The sequence below is a fragment of the Hevea brasiliensis genome, chromosome 3 (assembly GCF_030052815.1).
Source record: "Hevea brasiliensis isolate MT/VB/25A 57/8 chromosome 3, ASM3005281v1, whole genome shotgun sequence".
Classification (NCBI taxonomy): Eukaryota; Viridiplantae; Streptophyta; class Magnoliopsida; order Malpighiales; family Euphorbiaceae; genus Hevea; species Hevea brasiliensis.
This window is the reverse complement of record NC_079495.1, coordinates 25,454,364-25,478,505: the sequence shown is the minus strand read 5'-3', so window position 1 is coordinate 25,478,505 and position 24,142 is coordinate 25,454,364.

Below are 24,142 nucleotides of genomic sequence, written 5' to 3'. Positions count from 1 at the left end.
CATGAAAATTGTTCATCTAGGTCTTAACTTTATTTTCCTTTTTGAATCGCCTAATTAGGAGCTGTATAGCTCAAGTTATGCCTAAAACATGATTACTGTTCACGTCACTGTTTATGCTGTAGATTTAGTTCTGGCAGATTTATCGATCTAACTTCGTTCAGCAATTTGATCAAGTTAAGTCCATAATTTGGTCTAATGTTCTTGATATTAAATGTTCTAATATGTCTTAGGTTTCCATCGGTTTAAGAATTGCCTAAATTGGAGTTTTTTAGAAAGAGTTATGGCCATGCAAATTTTACTATTTATATGGTAAATCTGTAATTCTGCAAATTTAGTGATTCAATATTGCTCAGCAATTTCATTGGGTTAAGTCCATAATTTGGGCTCCAGTTCTTCATATGAAATGTTCTACTATGTCTTAGGTTTCCATCGGTTCAAGAATTTCCTAAATCGGAGTTTTCTAGAGAGAGTTATGGCCATGCAAAGTTTACTATTCATATGGTCAAATTCTGCAGGTTCCAGATTTCTGTCTCCAAGTTCAAGGCTCATTTCGGATAGCTTAAGGTCATTTTTGAGGCAAGGTATCTTCATGAAAATTCTAGCCCTATGTCTTAAGTTTCGTTTCCAATTGGTTTCACACCAATTGGAGTTGTGTAGCTTAAGTTATGGGCTTCCAAACACATTGAATTCAGTGTGCAAAATTCTGCCATAAGTTCAATTTTTCATTTGTTCAATTACTTCCACTAACCAACCTCAATTCATATTTAATTTACCCAAAATAACTATAATTTAGCATTAACATTTCAATGGCACTTCCTAGCACAAAACCTACAATTTTCAAATACCAAAGTTTGCAATTTCCCTAATCCTACCATTTCATTACCTCCATTCATCAACCCAATGTCAATTCAAACTAAATAAACCTCAAATGACCATAATTTAACACTACACACACCAATTTCACTCTCTAGCACCAAAACCCAATTTTTCCATGAACCCTAATCTTCCATAATTTAATTTATGCAATCCCATGAAATCTTACTACTCCCAATCATGCATACTACCTCAATCTAACTTAGATTTATCATCAATTTAACTAAAACACATCAAAACCCTAATTTTCCCTAAGTTAGCCAAAACCCTAGTTTAGGTTCCATGCATGTTTCCTTTCAATTTCTCATGAAATTTCATCATAAGTTAACTTCATTCAAGGCTTATACAACTAATCTAACATGAAAAGAAACTTACCTCAAGTGACCACTTCTAATCTTCAATTTCTTCTAACTCTTTTGTTCTCTTAGCTTCTAATCTCTTAATGAAAGATAAATTTGATGTTTTCTACCAATTAGATAGAAAACCCATGGAGAGGAAGTGGGGAAAATCAATGGTTGAGAGAGGTTGTAAGTGGAAGAATGAAGAGAGAAGAAAGAAAGGAGAGGGAGAGGAGGTGTGTGGGGTGGCAACTAAATGAGGGAGGGAGGAAGATGGCTTCCTTTTATACTTATCCCATTTATTTATTTATTTATTTATTTTTTATTGAGTTGTCCAAAGCCCATTGGTCCTAAAATTTTAATTGGGTCCAAATAGACTTAAAATTCTAGATTTTTGCTTCTTTTATTTTCCTTTCACTTTATACTTGAATTCTTTTCCTAAAAAAAATTATTCCATAATTCAATTCATTAATTTCACTTAAATTAATTAACATTTTGGTCAAAAGTCAACTCTTGAGGTGAATTGACCAAAATGCCCCTCATCGGTTCATAATCTCTCTTTTTCAATATACTCAGTGAATCCTTATATTTTTGGGTCACTTGAATTTTTATTGTGTCTATCCCAATTAATTTTTTTTTTAATTTTTGGTGCTCAAGGTGTCTTTAAATAGTACTAGTGATGGACCAAAAATGGTACTATTCATAACTCAGAAGTTCGGGGTGTTACACGGGTTCCACTAGTTACCCATTAATAACAATTTCATAACTCTATATGTCATATCATGTCATTTCTGCTCATACAATTTCAAGTTCATTCATTCATCTAGAAATTCATATGCAGAAATTCATAACTTTACTTACAATCTAAAATATGTAATTACAATTTTTATTTACATCACAAACTAGTAATTACATCATGATTATGCACAATGAACTAAATTACTAGTCTACACATGGGCTCTACCAAAATACAAAAGACTGGTGAGGTGGCTCTGGGTGTATGCGGTCTGGTCAATCGTGGTCGAACACTATTTGTGGCATTCTTTGCTATGGCATTCTTGATCTCGATACCTACGATGAAAAATCCAACGCGCAAAGCAATTTGCTTAGTGGTGCATAATCTTAAAGCAGAATAACTAAAAATTTTAAAAAGACGATAATATGTGTAATTTCATAATTCTAGGTCAATGGCATATTTTATAACACTTTAGAATCAATATATTTATCAGGATCTTATCTATGCATATATTTCATTTTCAGTCTCCTTAAACTCATATCAGTGAATTTGTCATCAATTCTAAGACATTTATAAATTTCCCACACTTTGGGAACAGTTAAATTTAACAGTATCATTTCTGTTCATTTCTTATACAGTCTAAGTCATTTATAAGTTTTCTATACTTTGAAAATAAATTAATTATCAGTATCTTTTCTGGGTATTAATTTCATTCTCAGGCTTTTTAAACTCATATTAGAGTCTTTGGAATCGTATCAGTGTATTTTATGTAATATCAGTGTATTTCATATCATATCTGTATATTTGTGCCCAAGTAACCTATAACAAACTATAATGCTGGATACACTGGAGTATACAGGTTAGACAGCCATATGTCTACCTTGTATACATCTGTCAGGCACGAGGCCAGCTGTTAGGCATGAGGCCTACTGTCAGGCACGAGGCCTACTATCAGGCATGAGGCCTGCTGTTAGGCTTGCAAAGCCAGAAATAAGGTTAGGCACAATGGCCAATAGGTAGGCATATAGCCTGTAGAACAATCATATCAGACATATATTGTCAGTTCATGATTTGCTCTGTAAGCAGTACTGCTATCTATGGTCCCTAATTGATATACCAATCGATCCAACTATATACATATAAGCCTAGGCATACTTTGGGCAAATTAGTACTATTAAGCACTTATAGTTTTATTATTTCATGCTATGAACTCTTAAGGGTTCATAACATATTTTTATTTCACATCATGTACTACCTATGCTTTATACCATTTCCATGTTATTATAATGGGAACATAGGTCCCAAGCACTTATTCTTATAACTTATGTATTTATCACTCTCATTATTTTATGTCATGTACTATACATATTTATAGTATTGTTATTTCATATATGATGAAAACATAGTTTCCAAGTGTATTTTCCTATGACTTATGTGTTTAGCAAACCATTTAGGTAAATTTACATTTTATGTATCAACTAATTTCATGTCACCTTGTAGTGAGAAAGTAGGTTCCACATACCTATTTCATATAATTTAGCATGTAGAGACTTATTAGGGATAAGTCCTTATTAAAAAAAAATTAATTCAAGAACCTTTCTTTAGGTTCAGTTTCACTGTTTTGACTTTACATATCACATTGAGCAATTACACATTATTACTTATTTCTTTGAAATGTACATATCACTTTATAGTGGGAAAATAGGTCCCACATACCCTTTTATGTGGTTTAGAGTTTAATGGCTTGTTAGGGTTAAATTCCTACCATAAGATAATTTATCTCATGGACCTTTTTTTGTTTTAGTTTTTGTGTCTTACTTTTACCTATCCATATGATCAGTTTGTAGCCACTGTTTGGCCACACTTCCTTCATGGAAGTTGTTCCTCTATGTCTTATCTTTATTTTCCCTTTTGAATCATATCAATTTGATTTTTAGAACTCGAGTTATGGTTAGATAACCATAACTGACTCATTCCCAGATTCTGGTTATTTAACTAGGTAGCTTTTAGACTTAAATTTCACCTAATTAACGGACTAGGTTGCAGTCACTTTTAGGCATGGTGATCTTCATAAAAATTGTTTCCCTATTTCTTATAATCATTGAGAAATTTGTATCACAATTTTTCAAGTTTTTTGGAATTATTTATGGCCAATTAACTGACCTAGGTTCATGTACCCTGTGCCAACAGGGGCTCAGTTTAGGACAGTGACTGCAAGTCACTTTTTGAGATTCTTAAATTCATAATTTGAGGATAGTTCCTAAAAAATAGTTGTAGCCCTAGTTCTTAGGTTTTTGGAAAGTATGGCTCATATCAATTGGATTTTTCTAGTGGGAGTTATGACTAAAAGACTGTTCTGGGGTCAAGTGAAGTTTGGTCAGATTGCAGGTTTTGATGCAGTGAATTATTTTAACTGTTTGACCTAGTTCTCTTATTTTTTGGGTTTTGGTCAAAACATCAATTTTGTAGGTCTATGTCTTTTGGATATTTTGCCACTGGTTTAATTACATTTGAGTTCTTGTAGACCAAGTTATGGTCATTTTGCCAAAACTGGTAGGGTGAGGTTAGGTCCAACAGTTTTTGGGTAACCTAATTCTGTGCAGTTTTGTGACCTAAATTGGGCCAACAATTTGGTTTGGTTTTTGGCATTTTTGGGTTTAGTGGTCTTCATGAAAATTGTAGCCCTATATCTAAGTATTCCAATGGTATCAAATTCAGGTCATTTGGACCAGTGTAGAGGGAGTTATGACCAAATGAACATGTACTGTTCATTTGGTCATTTTCTGGGTTTGGTGCAAGGTAATCCGGATTTGGGCAGTATTTAGGTCAAGTTTTGGATAGAATTTGGGCATGGTTTCTTCACGGAAAATGGACTATTTTGGGTTTAGTTTCACCTCCAATTGGCCTCATACCAATTGGAGTCACATATTTTCAGTTATGGTTCAAAACTCATGCTAGACTCATTGAGTACCAAAACCTGTAGAAAACAAGCACTCCCAATTTCAATTTCCTCCATCTTCCTTACTTCAATTGGCATGCATAGCACTTCTATAAGCAACAATCTCAACTCAACCAAGTCAATTTTAAGCATTTACATAAAGTCCCCACATCATATACATAAACCCTAATTGCAATCACCCAATTTACACAAACTCAACTCTTTTACACTTCTTTTCATATCAACTATTCAAACATCCTTATGGAACCATTTTTCATTATTTAAAAACATTAAACCTCACAAGATTCATGGCTGCTGAAATTAGGGTTCTTCAATTCCTTTTTATTTGTTTTCATTTTCATGGAATACTCACTCATCTTATCATTCTTACAAGATTTGGAGAAGAGAGGGAGTGGTATTTTTGCACTTACCTTGTGACCCAACTTGCAAACTTCAATTTCTCTTCTTCAAATGGGTATCTAAAGCTTCCTTATGGAGTGGGGAGAATTATTTGTGAAGAAAGCTATGGGTTTTGATGGGTAAATGAAGAGGAAATCAAGCTTTAAGCTTGATAACAATGGTGGGGAGGGAGAGACCAAAAGAGATGGCAAGGAGAGAGAGAGAAGAGGAAGAAAAAGATGGTTGGTGGGGTTTTGTCTCTTATGGGTATTTATATATATACATTTATGTGTACTTAATTTTTTTTTTTTAATTTCATAAGCCTTTTTTTTCTTTTCTTTTCTTTTCTCATTTTCCAATTCATTTCATAAATTTTTAATTTATGTTAATTATTTTATTCTCTCAATTTGTAATTTGACATTTAGGTCAAAATTCACCTCTAGAGAGTGAAATGACCAAAATGCCCTTCGGGGTGCATATCAGGTTATTTTTATTATTTTTGTATCAATTAATAAATTCTCTAAATTTTATTTTATTTTCTCTAACTTTTCTTTAAAATCTTTAATGTCATTTTTACCTAAATAAACCTTAAAATTGGGTCCCAAAATTATTTCCTATAATTATTAAAATTTTCTTTACATTTATTTGATTAATTTAGGTCTCTTCACTATAGTTTAAGTGTAGTATTGGACATTCTGACTGTCCGAACAGACATTAGTCACTGGAACAGTAGAATGTATGGACTACCTACGGTGAGGGCGTTACATTTCATTTGGGATGTCCTTGGATTATGCCAATGTGATGAAGGATGTGGATGTAAATGTGAATTAGATGATAATGATGATTTTCCCAAGAGAAGAAGACCAGGAAAGAAGCACTCTTCCTCCTACAAGCATTATCACCATAGGAGAGATTCCTCTCCTGATTCAGACCCATGGATAGGAATATGCATTACAGTTAGGTGGAAAGCTTTCTGAGTAGGTCTTAAACAAACAAGAGTATGAGAACTAGTTGGTCAAGAAGAGCTAGACATGAATATTAGTGGGATTGTTTTGACAATTATTTTTAGAGTCAAATAAGCTCTTGTCAATTTAGTTGATCCATTTAAGCCCATGACAATTACTTTTAGAGTCAAATAAGCCCTTTTCAATTTAATTGATCTATTTAAGTCCCCTAACAATTACTATTAAAATCAAATAAGCATTTACAAATTTAATTGATCCATTTAAGCCCCTTACAATTACTCTTAGAGTCAAAATGTTGAAAATTTAAGTAAAAGGGACCTAATCTCGACATGCGACTTATACGTGATGGACAGATGTTCACTTGACGTCCATTTCTTTACATAATATAAGAGCTAAACTCTCTACTGCTCTCTCACTCTTTGTCTCTGTCTCTGTCTCTCTCTATCTCTGTCTCTCTCTCTCTCTCTCTCTTTGTGACTTAATTTTATCAATAGAAGATAAATGATTGAAAATATGAGTATTGTGCACTGTTATTATCATTTAGCATGCCCAGTGCTAGATGCAGAAGAGGAGCTTCAGGCGCTATATGACCCAGTGGCACTTAGCATGTTGGACTCATGTTTAATGGAGCATGCACAACATCAAGTGGGGGCTTATAAAAGCAAAATTTTCTATTCATAAAAGCTTAAATATATCAATTAAATAAATAGGGACTTATTTTATTCTAAGAGTAATTATCAGGGCTTAAAAGGATAAATTAAATTGACAAGAGCTTATTTGACTCTAATTATAATTATTAAGAAACTCTAAGAGTAATTATCAAAAGTTAAATTTTTTTTTTTTTGCCAATACTTAAAAACTTTGTCCCTCTCTAACCAATAGTTTAAATTTAGGCAAAAAAGCCCCTAAATTTTTTTTTGTCCTAATAAGCCTCTTAACTATTTAAATTAGACAATAACATACCAAATTTAACAACGTTAAATGCAGTTTCATGGGAAAGAAATTTAATAGACAAATTTACTTAGGGCGATTGCGATTCTTGCATTACACAACTATAAAATAGTAGAAGACACAACAAGTAAAAACACAAATCTTAGTATGAAATACATATAATTTTCTCTGAAATTTCTCTTAGTTTTGCCATTGACATTGAGGTGGAAGATCATGTTTGTAACACCCCTATGTTCGGTAATGCGTTCTACTGTTCCGGTGGCCAGTGTTGTCCGGACAGCTAGGATGCCTAGAACTACACTTCGATATGAGTAAGGAGACATTAAATAATGAAATACAAGAAAAACAAAGAAAAAATAATAGCAAAGAAATGTAACCAAGTTAAACGAGCCGAGAACCCAAGCGATGGGTGACTGCACGGGGAAGTCACGGCGTGGACCGTTGACTAGCCTCGACCGCGGAACCACGGAAAATATTTTTAGGAATTAAATAGACCCCTATTGAAGTATAAATATCATTAGAAATATTAAATAAAAATTAAATAATTAGTACAAAGAAAAGTGGGAAATCGAAAAACGGACAAAACCCGGTGTTACCGAAAAATCGGGAATGCAACCCGAACAGGGGCATTGTGGTCATTTGACATCCCGAGTTTTCTTTTGACCTAAATGTCCATTAAAAATAAATAATATTGCACTTGAAAAATATAATGAAAAATTAATTTAGGGGTACCTAATGTAAATAGCAAAAATGGGAAGCTTAATGTGGGAAAATGAAATTTTAGATTAAACTAGTAATTTATTTTGACATAGTGCTCCACTAATTCATGAAAGTGGACCACTACCACTTCATTTGGATAGCAGATCATCTTCTTCCTCACTTCTCCAAGAACCAGCCAAATTTCTCCCAAGAAAATCCACCATTGACGTCCATTTGAAAGCTTCATGCAAGCTTGATTTAAGCTTCCTTCTTTGCACCTTCCTTCATTAAAGTTAATCCTCACACCATGGGCAGTAGATAGGCAGTAAGAAGACCAAGTTTTGGAGAGATTTTGAAGAATTTCCAAAGTGGTAAGTTTGTATTTTTGGGTTATTGCTTCATCAAAGTTAGTAGGAATGTTATGGGTGTTTGATTTATGAAGAAATTTTTGAGTTTTGATGTTGAATGGGAATGTGCACTTTTGGTAGCCATGGAAGCACCTTGAAGGCAGTTTATTTGTGCTTGTAAATGGTGAATTAAATGATTGATTAAATGTATATTGTGTAGGAAATTGTTTGGGTGATGTATACTTAGTATATGTAAATGTAAAATGAGATTTAAAGCTTGGAAAGTAATGGAATGTAAGTGTACCATTGTGGCAGTTTGTTAGCTTTTGAAGAATGCTGGAATTCATGCTTGGTTTATGGAATAATGATGTTAAAATGTGTTGGTTGTTATGGCAGTTTGAGTGTGTGTAAGCTGGTGTGAAGTGGGACATGTAAATGAGCATAAAAAGGTGATTGAATTGTTGTAAATTGGATTGAAAAATTCTGCACTTGTTGGTGTATGTTGAATGTAATTGTAAGCTGCCAAAATGACCTATAATGTGTTGTGAATTATGTTTAGGTTGTGGTACAACCAGAATTGGTTTGAATGTTAAGTTTAGTGAGTGTCAAAAGTGATGCTTGATGTGTATGCAAGAAATACAATAAGGCAGTTTGAGTTTTAGGCCTATAACTTTAAGTGTGTGGCTCCAATTGGTATGAGACCAATTGGAGGTGAAACTAGGCACAAAATGTGCCAACTTTCATGAAGGAATCTTGCCAAAATTCTGCTTGCAAGGTAGCTTGAAAAATGACCAAATCCGGATTAAGTGCAATTGAGACATGAAAATTGACTATTTGGGTAGCAATTAGTGTTTAGGCCATAACTCACTCAAAACAGGTCCAATTGACCTGAAATTTTAACCATGAATAGTTAAGACCCATATCTACAAGTCTTATGAAGACACCAAAGCCCAGAAATGACCATAAACAAGTCAAACAGCTTGCACAAGTTCGGGTCCAAAAACTGGCCGAACCTAAAATGACCTAAAGTGACCTAAAATGACCAATTTTTGTGCAATTTAACCAGCAATAGTAAAATAACCATAACTTGGTCTATATAACTCAGAATTACCTGAAATTTTGCCCCGCGTTCCATAAGACAAAGATCTACAAGTTTGTAGTTTTGACCAAAACTCGAAAACCGAGGGAACTAGGTCGTCTGGCTAGGTCAAACTAGTTTCCCGGAATCTAGCAAATTGCAAGAAAATGCAGTATACACGGAAATGAACTTGGTAAAATGTACCAACCCTAAAAGACTATCGAATGTGACATGTTAGTAACATTAAAACCTAATTTACCTAGAATGCATCGAGGGTCGACATATTAGGTTGATTAAGCAAATAATAGCATTCAGTGAATTATTTATCAAACATTATCGTTAGAGACAGTTTAATTAAGTACTGAAACACTTTAAATTGTGTTTCTCAGTTAGCAAAGACTTAGGGAAGGGGAAGGAAACACTGAGTCAGAGCCAAGAGACAGTTATCAGAGGTTTGTGCACAACTAGTTTTTAACTAATTTTGTTTGAATATTTCATATGATTAAATGACATACTTTTCTTATGTATTATGTTTAACAAGCATTGGATTTAATTCAATGATTATTGAAAACTGTTATAGTATGTATGAATTTAGCTTTGTGAAATGATATTTCCACAAGTATTAAGCATTGTTATGGATTGAATAAATTATGTTTTGGAAAATTGCAATAGAACATGTTTTGAATTGTGATGGTAGTTTTCATGGAAAATGCAAATTTATGATTTGAATTGTGATGAGTATAAAAATTATTGGATATTGGAATTGAATTTGAATTGAATTATATTGTGATTTATGCTCACTAAAAGGATTGTGATATTGTTTTATATCTCACTATAGATGCTTGACTAGGTTATTACCCGTCTCTCTCATTTGTTGAGAAGACAATGGAGTTAGTTGTATTTTGATTACCATGGTACGTGCACAGACTTAGATTTTCCTCTGATTTGAGGTTAGATCTAAGTTTATTTTATCGTTATGGCCCTTGCGGAAGATTCATTATTGTGATGGTACTGTGCACGATGATTTGACCTCCCCGACCATAGGGAGTTAGAATCTGATTCAACCTCCCCGACCATAGGGAGTTAGAATCACATCGAATATGGCCCTTTCGGATTAGTCTTGCATAGTTAGTGAGATAAAGAATGATTTTTGAGATACAGAATGATTTTTGAGATACAGAATGGTTTTTGAGATACAGAATGATTTTTGAAATACAGAATGGTTTTTGAGATACAGAATGATTTTTGAGATACATAATGGTTTTTGAGATACAGAATGGTTTTTGAGATATAGAATGGCTTTTGAATGGTAAAGAATTGTGATTTCAATTATGATTTATGTATAATTGATTTTTGTTGGAATTACCTAAATGGTTAGTTATGATTTGATAAATTGAATTTCATGATCGAAGTCATTTTATACAAATGATTCACATTATTGGCAATGAATATTTTGAGTTTTAGAATTTGATGAGTATTCAGATTTCCAAATTATTTACTGTAAATTTTGTCAATGTATATTGTACTATGTTTTAAATTATAGTTGTGCACCACTGAGTTCATCACTCAGCGATAGCTTTGTATGTTGTCGCAGGTAAGAAGAGCATAGAGCAGTGAGTAAGTTTCTTTGAAGACACTTTCAGATCAGCTCCAGGTATATTATTGGTATACCCATGTGCATAGGTTTTGATGTATGCATGTAATAATATGTATGTAAATTATTTGAGCAGTTGTATAAAAACTCTTGTAAAATATTTTGGTAGGTAATTAAATGTAAATTATTGTAAATGTAAATTTAAGATTTCATTTACTTGAATAGTTTTGTAATATAAATTTTGAGTCTTATAATCAATGAAATATTTCTTCATGATGAGATTAGTTTGAAAATGAATTGATTGTTTATTGAGAATTGAATTGTGAATTGAATTAAAGTTTATTGGAGTTGTATTTGAGAAAACATATTGGGAGCATTTTCTTTTGCAGGATTGAAGAACTATTTTCTCAAAATACAACCGGCACTTTGCCGAAATTTTGAAAAAAATTTTATAACACCAGATTTTAATCGATGATTTAAATTTCACAAAAATTGTTTTAAAATCCCTTGTAGTATATTTAATGGATTATCGGTAGGAGAAGTACAGTAATTCATTAGGTGTACTACGGGATCATGTTACATCTTACAGGGGAGTAGGGTGTGACATGTTTTGTGGTATCAGAGCAATGGTTTTAAAGTAAATTTTGAACAGTGAATTTGAAATCTTTTTATCGGTAACTGCAACTGCTCAATTGTTTGATACATATAGTACATTTACATCATAAATATGAACTAATGGGGAGGAATCTCCTTATGTTGATTGTACAGGAATAGAAAATCTTGTGAAAAGATATGGAAGAGAAGAATGAGACAATAGAACAGTCTGTAATGGCAGAAGAACAAGTTGAGGCCCCAGCTCCACAAAATGTCGAAGCTCTGATTTCTGGTACAAATTATCGCACAAATGGCCTAGCAAATGGCCACTTTCTTTCAACAAATGGTGATAATCTGTCACCCAAGCCCAATCTGGACCCAACCCCACCAGGGCAACATGAAATAGAGAAGAGGGAGAAACCTATGGGTCAGAGCTCAAGCAGTAATTTGAGAAAGAGAAAAGAAATTGAGGAGCCCCGGGCTCAGGGATATAACAGAGGTGGATCATCAAGGCAGAGACCACCAAGGTCCAGTCGTCGAACAACTAGAAGTTCCTACCCTTCTCGTCAATGTGAAGCTTGAGGAAGATATCATGGTGGGATATGCTATAAGGCTATTGGAGCCTGTTATAACTGTGGAGGCACAGGACACTTTGCCAAGGACTGCACCAGTAGTCGCAGAGTTGGACCACCTCCTACTACTGCAGAAGGATCAGTTCAGAGCCCTATCACTAGAAGTTCACAACCACCTAGCAGAGGTAGAGGCAGGGGTAGAGGTAGCCTAGCAGGCAGCCAAGGCACAGTGAAACATTCAAAGCAAGACAGTGCTCCAGCCAGAATCTATGCAATAAGACACAGGGAAGAGGCCGAGACATCTGATGTTGTGGCTGGTACCTTCTCAACTTTTAATCAAGATGTGTTTGTGTTATTTGATCCGGGTGCTACCCATTCTTATGTGAGTGCTAGCATCATTGATTGTATTGTTGTTCCATGTACAAAAATGGACTTTGATGTGCTAGTAACAAGTCCGCTAGGATAGGAGGTCAGGGTTAATAAAATGTATAAGGATTGTGATAATAAGTGAAATTAGTTTTGGAAGAGTTTATCGGTGAAAAGTATATTCTAACACACCATAAATTATAAAGTTAAATGGCAAGCCTACTTAATGTAAAGCAAGAGGACGTAAAAGTAAGATGCGGTAACAGAATTGTTCTAGATGAAGGCAGAGATGTTACAGTTGTTAATTGTTAATGGATATTGTAATCAGAATAAGTTTCAGGTATCGGTGAATTCGAAAAGGATAAAAGATAGGAAAGTTTGATCTATTGGGATGTATCGTAGTAACTATGCAATGTTCTTGATGTTTATACTGTAAGTTGCAGATTACAGTACTGACTTGAGATTATTGTGTAGAGCTACGTACTACCCGATAGTATACCTAGATAAGAATAGTTACCAACGGCATTTGTTTTGGTATAGTTATGCCAGAACAGAATTTAATTGTTAGAAATAAGTTTGAAAATCCTACTTAGGGATCTAAAACTCAAAGGTTAGAATATCGAAAGGTTATAGTTCAGTACAAAAGGAAATAAGTTATAGAATATTGACAGATAAACAGAGTTATGAAAGTAAAAAAAAAAAAATTTCGAACAATTGGTTCAAATATAATAAAGAAATGTTACGAATGTGAGGAAGACTATGGACTAGAATGGTCAGAGGACCAATGACTAGATAAATGATTCTAACATGACCTCAAGGGTCATTCAAGAAGGAACATGAATCGAAATATTAGACAGGACAATAGTAAGAGAAGATTGGTGATATATAAACAAATTAAACGTTGTATTAGGTTGTTAAAAGTCTTATACAAATTTGAGGAAAAGAAGATTATACGATCATATAAAAAAGAAAAAAATAAACGTATGACTACTGTAAGATGACTATTGGATAAAATTTCGTGGACGAAATTTATTTTAAGGGGGGGAGAATTGTAACACCCCTATGTTCGGTAATGCGTTCTACTATTAGGTGACGGTGTTGTCGGACAGCTAGGATGCCTAGAACTACACTTCGATATGAGTGAGGAGACATTAAATAATGAAATACAAGAAAAGAAAATACAAGAAAAACAAAAAAAAATTTGAAAATTTCTCAAAATACAGCCGGCACTTTGCCGAAATTTTGAAAAAAATTTTATAACACCAGATTTTAATCGATGATTTAAATTTCACAAAAATTGTTTTAAAATCCCTTGTAGTATATTTAATGGATTATCGGTAGGAGAAGTACGATAATTCATTAAGTGTACTATGGGATCATGTTACATCTTACAGGGGAGTAGGGTGTGACAATGTTGGTGAGGGAATAATATATATAGAAATATAAGAGGATGACCTAGCTGGAGCAATGCAAAAACTTACCTAAGCTGGTTTTATTGCAACACACGTTGATCTGATTCAGTGTTCATAGTCCGACAGAGTCTTCACACTCCTTCTTTAGTTGCCTCTGCTTCTCGACCATCTCTTCCCTCTCCAACAGACTTTTGCAGCCTCGCCCTTCAGTTTTGGCGGCCTTTCCTCTGCCCTCTCCGACAGTTTAACCTTTACTCTCCAGCCTCTTCTTTTGGCTTTTGGTAATTGCCAAGGTTTTTCTTTCTTTTGTTCCCCTAAAAATTATATAAATCTAGGGTTTCTATCAATTCTAAGAAGTAAGAAGAGAGGTAAATGTGAAATTCCATTTTTTAAATTAATTTTCTTTGTTTTGTCGACCAAAAACTAGTTGGTGTTGGCATAGAGGCACAAATGTTGCCATTTGCATACTTGTCCTAAATTGGTTTTTTTTAGATTGTAGTTTTCTAGTGGCCTATCTCGGTTTTTTAAAGTTGGTGTTGGATATAGGCACAAATGTCTCTTTTTTTTGGTTTTATTTTTTACTTTTTTATGAAGCTACTTAGATTAAACTGTCCAGAATTTGCATTTGTTATTGGGGTTTATTATATTGTATCACTTACATATTATTCATTAATTTCATGCGCACTATCCTGGTTCAAATAAACGAATGCCTATGTACTTTTTAATTGTTTCTTCTCAGCATACATTTAGATGGATTGGATATTTGATCTTAGATTTTCATGGTGTAAAGGACTTCTCTTGTGACACCGCTTACCCGACTACAGTGTAGCCGAGCAAGTTATGCCACTCAGTGTGCCGGAGCACCAATTCATAGTTCTATTACAATTTATCCCTTTTAAATCATTTGTTTACAATTTTTGATAAATCTAAATTTTTACGCAATTTTTATAGAAAATCCGGCAGAGTGCCTCAGCAGTAGATGTTTATAAATCTAAACAATTTATATCTCATAAACCACAAGTCTAAAATTCACCAAATTTTAACCCAGCAGCCTAAACATCCCAAATATCATTTGTACCAAATTTCATAATTTTATAAGCATCCTAACTATTTATTTTTCTCAAATTTCAGTAGCCAAAATTCAGAATCCAACCGTTGAACAATCACCAAATTTTAACCATAACTTCCACACATACATACCTCAAACATATCCAAAAATCAGCCATAGATGTTGAGCCAAACTCACCTGGATGGAAGAGAAACATGCCACTCTTTGAACCCCTTTACGCTCTTGTTCATCTCCTTCTCCTTCTTCCTTTCTTTCTTTCCTTTCCTTTTCTCTCTCTTTCTCTCTTGATTCAGCCCGTATGAAGAAGGAAACTGCTGGTTTCTTTTGTTTTTATCTCATTTTTGCTTCATTTTTATCCATTTTATTTATTTTGTCAAGTGGTGATTGGGTGGGAGTGCTTAGTGACATAAGCATGAGGTCAAAATTATAATTTTAATTCATTTTCTTTTCTTTTCTTCTCTACTCATTTTCAATTTAATTTTTAGCAATATTTATTCATATTTTAGATCATAATAATTATTTGCTTAACTGGACAAGTCGGCCAAAAATCATCTCTGAAGACGAAATGACCAAAATGCCCTCCGTTTGGCTTAACGGGCCAAAATTGTCTGTAACGATTGAAAATTTTTTTGAAATATTTTCTTGGCATTCTAATGCCATAGGAACCTCAATGACCATTCTCTGGAGTCCCAAAAATTATTTTATGAATTTTTCCCCGGGTCTAGGGCTCCTAGTTGCGATAACCGCAACTTCCCACTAGGTTACCCATCGCTAGGGCACTGGCTCATTTAACTTGGTTGTATTTTATTTCTAAATTTTTTTTCTAAATTTTTCTTATTAATATTTGAGTTAATTATAGTTCCTCACTTTAGTTTAAATATATATTATTTATTTATTTATTTTTTTGGACGTTCTAGTTGTGGGACCGACATCGTTACCTAATAAAGAGATCATTTGGACTAGCTAAAATAAGGATGTTACAACTCTTCCCCTCTAATAAAAATTTCGTCCTCGAAAGTTACCCAATGTAAATAGTCAAGGAGCTACTACCTCTTTATTTCTTCACCTTTCCGTATTATCCTACTTCACTTTCTCCTTAGTCTCAATCCTATCCTCAAACAGTTCTGTACTTATTCTTTTTCATCTTAAATATAGTCTCCTTCTCATTTCCATTCACTATCTCATTGTCTCTTCACTCTCTTATTCCATACCCTAGCCTAAAATAAACAGGAAATACATATCTGCAATAGTGTCACCTCGACTCTTATGAATGCAATGCATGGTATGGACTCAATCTAGGCCCAAAAACGCCTAAACCGTGCTCTGATACCACTAAATGTGACACCCCTTACCCGACTACAGTGTAGCCAAGCAAGTTATGCCACTCAGTGTGCCGGAGCACCAATTCATAGTTCTATTACAATTTATCCCTTTTAAATCATTTGTTTACAATTTTTGATAAATCTAAATTTTTACGCAATTTTTATAGAAAATCCGCAGTCTGCATTGTAAATTGGAAAAACAGTTCTTCTGAACCTGTTTAAAAACACTTCCAATAATTTCCAATCATTCACAAGCTCCATTTGTATCACATCAATTTAAAACAATTTCTTAACAATTCCTCTATTTGTCATTCATTCATTTCACATCATCATTAGACTCAAATCATAAATAAATTCTCATATGTTATTTATAATCACAAATTACAAGTACTTACATTAATACAAAATTATATTACATTTGTTTCAAATACACATATGATAAAATAAGAGTTTAATTATAAAATTTACAAAAAATCATAAAATACAAAATGGGACCTAGTGTCCTACTAATGCACTGTAGTCTGTGAGGTGACACAGACACTATGCAGAACTGTGAACGGCCTTACCCAATCTATGGTCTACTGGGCCCTCTGTCCAAATCTTCAGTACCTACGCGTTGCAAAAGCGACGCGCTAAGCATAAAGCTTAGTAGTGCCAATAATACAAGAAAATATAATATGCAAATAAAAATAATAATTTCCTAGCTATTGTGTTCATAAAAAATGAATAATTACTAACTTATTGTTTAGTCAAGGGCTAATTATGTTTTATGATATTAACTTCTTCATGCATTTTGTTAATTATTTTCTTCATGATCTTGAGCTTCTTTGTATTTTATTGTAATCATTCCTGATATTTAATTTTCGTATTTTCTTTAATAATCAGTTCAATTACAGTTATACTTTTCCATGCCCAAGTAACCTATATAAATTGACCGAACTGGATAAACGGGTAAACTAGCACTGGGTACCAGGTACCTCGGGCCATCACACCATCGGTCACAATGTGTCTCCCGGTGTGCAAACAGAATGGCTAATAAGCCATAAGAGCAATAAGGCATAAAGTCAAGTAAAACATCATAATCAGTATAGCCATAGGCTATCACATCACATAATGGCAATGAAGCCATACATCATACGCAGTACGGCTATCAAAACCCTATTGGCATGCCAACCTATCCAAACCAATCACATTAGGCCTACTAGGGCATTTTGCACTTTTAAGTTTCACAATTTTTGAATTTCAAGTTTGAATATTACTATTCATTTCATTAGTCAACTAAAATGTTGACTTTTGCATAGACAATAGGTACATTGGTTTTAATACTCCCAATATACCACATTTTGCATTCAAAATTTGTTGATATTGGTTGCCAATACCATTTATAAGTTTAAAGTTAATTGAGCAGAATTTTCAGTTTTTATACCTTATTTTTACTGTTCCATTAGTCATTTTTGCAGTGGGAATTTGGCAAAATGATCAACATGAAAGTTGTTCCTTATTTTGTCTAGTTTAATTTCCTTTTTTGAATCACTCCATTTGGAGTTTTGTAACTCAAGTTATGGTCCAAAAACCACAACTGGCCGGATTGAAATTTTTCTGGACTGACCATATCTACAGTGCAGTGAACAATGACTGTAACTCCCTTGTTGGATAGGTTCTGGCCATAATTTGGGGTAGATTTCTTCATGAAAGTTGTTGGTCTATATCTTATCTTGTTGCTGGTAAATTTCAGGTCAATTAGACCTTTCTACATTGAGTTATGGCCAAATGAACAACCACTGTTCATTTGGTCATTCTGCAAAAACAGCCTGTAGGTCACCCAGATTTGAGCAAGCTTTTGGTCCACTTGGTTTGGTTTTATGGGCATGGTTTCTTCACCAAAGTTGTGCCATTATGTGTCTAGTTTCATGTCCACTTGGCCTTGTACCAATTGAACCCATAAAATTCAAGATATGGCTGCCCAAACCTGCTGGACTCATGTCCAATTCTGCAGGTCACCATGGGCAGCCACACCAACTGAAATTCCCATTAATCAAACCACCTCATTTCTTGTTTTCACATAACCAAATGGTCACTAATTGACCATTAAAACTCACTTTCATCATTACATAAACAAAATCTCAAATTTGTGCCCAAACCCTAACTCTATCATTTCAATTCTCCATATACATGCAATCAATGAATCAAAGTATCTAATTTATGTTCAATGGCAGCCATGTACAACTATAACTCAATCTAATCAATGAAACCCTAATGTATCCTAAGGTTGCCAAAATTGGTGGAATTTATTCATGCAAAATTGTTTCAATTCTCTTAATTTCACCCTCATTTCATACTCCACATGATATATATATACAAAGTTTTAAGGATGAATTAGCACTAACCTTTTTGAAACCAACCTTGAGCTTGTTATTCTTCAAGATTTCTCCTAGAACCATAATAATCATAATCAATTATAACTTCTTCACTTTCCTAAATTAAATATCCAATAAAAATTCAACAGCATTTCCCCTTAAATTGGACTAAACTCCTATCATAAATCTTAAATCCACAACCACCCATTAATACCCAATCTGGCAGCTTGTGCATTCAAATTTATATATAATGATATAACCGTTAGATAAATCCCAAATTTTAACCATATATTCAAGACATCCCTATACAATATCAGTAAAAATTTTAGCATTAAATAATCACTATATCATGAGATATCAAAACATTCATTCAACCCTTCAAAATCTGAATTTTTGCAGAAATCAGTCTTACTCAGACAGCTCATGCAAAACAATTTATATCTCATAAACCACAAGTCTAAAATTCACCAAATTTTAACCCAGCAGCCTCAACATCCCAAATATCATTTGTACCAAATTTCATAATTTTATAAGCATCCTAACTATTTATTTTTCTCAAATTTTAGTAGCCAAAATTCAGAATCCAACCGTTGAACAATCACCAAATTTTAACCATAACTTCCACACATACATACCTCAAACATATCCAAAAATCAGCCGTAGATGTTGAGCCAAACTCACCTGGATGGAAGAGAAACATGCTGCCTCTTTGAACCCCTGTTTCGCATCTGTTCATCTCCTTCTCCTTCTTCCTTTCTTTCTTTCTTTTCCTTTTCTCTCTCTTTCTCTCTTGATTCAGCCCGTATGAAGAAGGAAACTGCTGGTTTCTTTTGTTTTTATCTCATTTTTGCTTCATTTTTATCCCTTTTATTTATTTTGTCAAGTGGTGATTGGGTGGGAGTGCTTAGTGACATAAGCATGAGGTCAAAATTATAATTTTAATTCATTTTCTTTTCTTTTCTTCTCTACTCATTTTCAATTTAATTTTTAGCAATATTTATTCATATTTTAGATCATAATAATTATTTGCTTAACTGGACAAGTCGGCCAAAAATCATCTCTGAAGATGAAATGACCAAAATGCCCTCCGTTTGGCTTAACGGGCCAAAATTGTCTGTAACGATTGAAAATTTTTTTGAAATATTTTCTTGGCATTCTAATGCCATAGGAACCTCAATGACCATTCTCTGGAGTCCCAAAAATTATTTTATGAATTTTTCCCGGGGTCTAGGGCTCCTAGTTGCGATAACCGCAACTTCCCACTAGGTTACCCATCGCTAGGGCACCGGCTCATTTAACTTGGTTGTATTTTATTTCTAAATTTTTTTTCTAAATTTTTCTTATTAATATTTGAGTTAATTATAGTTCCTCACTTTAGTTTAAATATATATTATTTATTTATTTTTTTTTTTTTGGACGTTCTAGCTGTCCGGACCGACACTGGTTACCGGAACAGTAGACTGTACGGACTAGCTAAAATAAGGATGTTACAACTCTTCCTCTCTAATAAAAATTTTGTCCTCGAAAGTTACCCAATGTAAATAGTCAAGGAGCTACTACCTCTTTATTTCTTCACCTTTCCGTATTATCCTACTTCACTTTCTCCTTAGTCTCAATCCTATCCTCAAACAGTTCTGTACTTATTCTTTTTCATCTTAAATATAGTCTCCTTCTCATTTCCATTCGCTATCTCATTGTCTCTTCACTCTCTTATTCCATACCCTAGCCTAAAATAAACAGGAAATACATATCTGCAATAGTGTCACCTCGACTCTTATGAATGCAATGCATGGTATGGACTCAATCTAGGCCCAGAAACGCCTAAACCGTGCTCTGATACCACTAAATGTGACACCCCTTACCCGACTACAGTGTAGCCGAGCAAGTTATGCCACTCAGTGTGCCGGAGCACCAATTCATAGTTCTATTACAATTTATCCCTTTTAAATCATTTATTTACAATTTTTGATAAATCTAAATTTTTACGCAATTTTTATAGAAAATCCGTAGAGTGCATTGTAAATTGGAAAAACAGTTCTTCTGAACCTGTTTAAAAACACTTCCAATAATTTCCAATCATTCACAAGCTCCATTTGTATCACATCAATTTAAAACAATTTCTTAACAATTCCTCTATTTGTCATTCATTCATTTCACATCATCATTAGACTCAAATCATAAATAAATTCTCATATGTTATTTATAATCACAAATTACAAGTATTTACATTAATACAAAATTATATTACATTTGTTTCAAATACACATGATAAAATAAGAGTTTAATTACAAAATTTACAAAAAATCATAAAATACAAAATGGGACCTAGTGTCCTACCAATGCACTGTAGTCTGTGAGGTGACACGGACACTATGCAAAACTGTGAACGGCCTTACCCAATCTGTGGTCTACTGGGCCCTCTGTCCAAATCTTCAGTACCTACGTGTTGCAAAAGCGACGCGCTAAGCATAAAGCTTAGTGGTGCCAATAATACAAGAAAATATAATATGCAAATAAAAATAATAATTTTCTAGCTATTGTGTTCATAAAAAATGAATAATTACTAACTTATTGTTTAGTCGAGGGCTAATTATGTTTTATGATATTAACTTCTTCATGCATTTTGTTAATTATTTTCTTCATGATCTTGAGCTTCTTTGTATTTTATTGTAATCATTCCTGATATTTAATTTTCGTATTTTCTTTAATAATCAGTTCAATTACAGTTATACTTTTCCATGCCCAAGTAACCTATACAAATTGATCGGACTGGATAAACGGGTAAACTAGCACTGGGTACCAGGTACCTCGGGCCGTCACACCATCGGTCACAATGTGTCTCCCGGTGTGCAAACAGAATGGCTAATAAGCCATAAGAGCAATAAGGCATAAAGTCAAGTAAAACATCATAATCAGTATAGCCATAGGCTATCACATCACAAAATGGCAATGAAGCCATACATCATACGCAGTACTGCTATCAAAACCCTATTGGCATGCCAACCTATCCAAACCAATCACATTAGGCCTACTAGGGCATTTTGCACTTTTAAGTTTCACAACTTTTGAATTTCAAGTTTGAATATTACTATTCATTTCATTAGTCAACTAAAATGTTGACTTTTGCATAGACAATAGGTAAATTGGTTTTAATACTCCCAATATACCACATTTTGCATTCAAAATTTGTTGGTATTGGTTGCCAATACCATTTATAAGTTTAAAGTTAATTGAGCAGAATTTTCAATTTTTATACCTTATCTTTACTGTTCTATTAGTCATTTTTGCAGTGGGAATTTGGCAAAATGGTCAACATGAAAGTTGTTCCTTATTTTGTCTAGTTTAATTTCCTTTTTTGAATCACTCCATTTGGAGTTATGTAGCTCAAGTTATGGTCCAAAAACCACAGTTGGCCGGATTGGAATTTTTCTGGACTGACCATATCTATAGTGCAGTGAACAGTGACTGCAACTCCCTTGTTGGATAGGTTCTGCTCATAATTTAGGGTAGCTTTCTTCATGAAAGTTGTTGTTCTATATCTTATCTTGTTGCTGGTAAAATTTCAGGTCAATTAGACCTTTCTACATTGAGTTATGGCCAAATGAACAACCACTGTTCATTTTGTCATTCTGCAGAAACAGCCTGTAGGTCACCCGGATTTGAGCAAGCTTTTGGTCCACTTGGTTTGGTTTTATGGGCATGGTTTCTTCACCAAAGTTGTGCCATTATGTGTCTAGTTTCATGTCCACTTGGCCTTGTACCAATTGAACCCATAAAATTCAAGATATGGCTGCCCAAACCTGCTGGACTCATGTCCAATTCTGCAGGTCACCATGGGTAGCCACACCAACTGTAATTCCAATTAATCAAACCACCTCATTTCTTGTTTTCACATAACCAAATGGTCACTAATTGACCATTAAAACTCACTTTCATCATTACATAAATAAAATCTCAAATTTGTGCCCAAACCCTAACTCTATCATTTCAATTCTCCATATACATGCAATCAATGAATCAAAGTATCTAATTTATGTTCAATGGCAGCCATGTACAACTATAACTCAATCTAATCAATGAAACCCTAATGTATCCTAAGGCTGCCAAAATTGGTGGAATTTATTCATGCAAACTTGTTTCAATTCTCTCAATTTCACCCTCATTTCATACTCCACATGATATATATATACAAAGTTTTAAGGATGAATTAGCACTAACCTTTTTGAAACCAACCTTGAGCTTGTTATTCTTCAAGATTTCTCTTAGAACCATAATAATCATAATCAATTATAACTTCACTTTCCTAAATTAAATATCCATTAAAAATTCAACAGCATTTCCCCTTAAATTGGACTAAACTCCTATCATAAATCTTAAATCCACAACCACCCATTAATACCCAATCTGGCAGCTTGTGCATTCAAATTTATATATAATGATCTAACCATTAGATAAATCCTAAATTTTAACCATATATTCAAGACATCCCTATACAATATCAGTAAAAATTTTAGCATCAAATAATCACTATATCATGAGATATCAAAACATTCATTCAACCCTTCAAAATCTGAATTTTTGCAGAAATCAGTCTTACTCAGACAGCTCATGCAAAACAATTTATATCTCATAAACCACAAGTCTAAAATTCACCAAATTTTAACCCAGCAGCCTCAACATCCCAAATATCATTTGTACCAAATTTCATAATTTTATAAGCATCCTAACTATTTATTTTTCTCAAATTTCAGTAGCTAAAATTCAGAATCCAACCGTTGAACAATCACCAAATTTTAACCATAACTTCCACACATACATACCTCAAATATATCCAAAAATCAGTCGTAGATGTTGAGCCAAACTCACCTGGATGGAAGAGAAACATGCTGCCCTGCTGAACCCCTGTTTCTGCTACTGTTCATCTCCTTCTCCTTCTTCCTTTCTTTCTTTCTTTTCCTTTTCTCTCTCTTTCTCTCTTGATTCAGCCCGTATGAAGAAGGAAACTGCTGGTTTCTTTTGTTTTTATCTCATTTTTGCTTCATTTTTATCCCTTTTATTTATTTTGTCAAGTGGTGATTGGGTGGGAGTGCTTAGTGACATAAGCATGAGGTCAAAATTATAATTTTAATTCATTTTCTTTTCATTTCTTCTCTACTCATTTTCAATTTAATTTTTAGCAATGTTTATTCATATTTTAGATCCTAATAATTATTTGCTTAACTGGACAAGTCGGCCAAAAATCATCTCTGAAGACGAAATGACCAAAATGCCCTCCGTTTGGCTTAACGGGCCAAAATTGTCTGTACCGATTGAAAATTTTTTTGAAATATTTTCTTGGCATTCTAATGCTATAGGAACCTCAATGACCATTCTCTGGAGTCCCAAAAATTATTTTATGAATTTTTCCCGGGGTCTAGGGCTCCTAGTTGCGATAACCGCAACTTCCCACTAGGTTACCCATCGCTAGGGCACCGGCTCATTTAACTTGGTTGTATTTTATTTCTAAAATTTTTTTCTAATTTTTTCTTATTA